This window comes from Octopus bimaculoides, chromosome 1 (assembly GCF_001194135.2).
Source record: "Octopus bimaculoides isolate UCB-OBI-ISO-001 chromosome 1, ASM119413v2, whole genome shotgun sequence".
In the NCBI taxonomy this organism is placed as follows: domain Eukaryota; kingdom Metazoa; phylum Mollusca; class Cephalopoda; order Octopoda; family Octopodidae; genus Octopus; species Octopus bimaculoides.
Window position 1 is genome coordinate 150,968,217 of NC_068981.1, and position 860 is coordinate 150,969,076.

Consider the following 860-nt stretch of genomic DNA (forward strand, 5'->3'; position numbering starts at 1 on the left):
AAGAAAGGAACGAAAAACACTGACAGTAAAAGAAAACTCTTTCAGTATCAAAACTGAAACAATCACATTTCCATACTGTAATGACAGATACTTTCACTTTAATGGTTTCATTTTCATATTTCGAATTCCGTCCTTCACCATGATAAAAAAACAAAAACAAAACAAAACAAAATAAATAAATAACCACACATCTTTCTCAAATGCGATCGACAAACATTTATTCCCTACAAACTGTGAGTTTTTTGGAAAATCTTTTCGTAAATCTTGAGATTAACACCCGCACGATTACCTACCTAACCCTAACCCTAACCCTGACCCTAAAACTCTAACCCTGACCCTAAAACCCTAACCCTAACACTGTAGTGAAAATCGTGTGGGTGTTAATCTGAAAATTTAACAATCTTTTTTAAAACACATTTACTTACTAACATTTTTTAATTTAGTGTGAGTGTGTGTTGCCCATATATATATATACACTTAAGACTTACTTGTGGATTGGGAGTTTGATCAGCAGATGTCATTATTATTATTATTATTATTCAGTAGTTTTATTTTTATAACGTGCTTTCACTTCACTACCGAGCGCAGCTCTGTGCGCCTTGGGTATGTGCTGTGGTTTGCTGTGGTGCTCTTATGTTTACTGTATTGAAAGTGTTTTGCGTAGAATGTGTGCAGTACCCAGTAGTGCAATTTTCTGTATGTTATATATATTTGTAAGTCCTGGTGTTTTTGTTATGTATTTGTCTGTATATTTTTTTATTATACCTAAGGCACCTACTATGATAGGAATTGTTTCTGTTTTTAGATTCCACATTCGAGTTATCTCTATTTCCAGGTCTTTGTATTTTGAAAGTTTTTCC

At 33.1% G+C, this 860-nt stretch overlaps 1 protein-coding gene and 1 pseudogene across 1 annotated transcript in view; one reads left to right on the forward strand and one right to left on the reverse strand.

Annotated features, from left to right (window-relative positions):
* LOC106881739 (histone-lysine N-methyltransferase SETMAR-like) overlaps window positions 1–860 on the reverse strand; it is a 100,430-nt pseudogene that overhangs the window by 94,955 nt on the left and 4,615 nt on the right.
* LOC106881738 (macrophage mannose receptor 1) overlaps window positions 1–860 on the forward strand; it is a 12,561-nt gene that overhangs the window by 7,764 nt on the left and 3,937 nt on the right. The gene's annotated exons all lie outside the window — the stretch shown is intronic.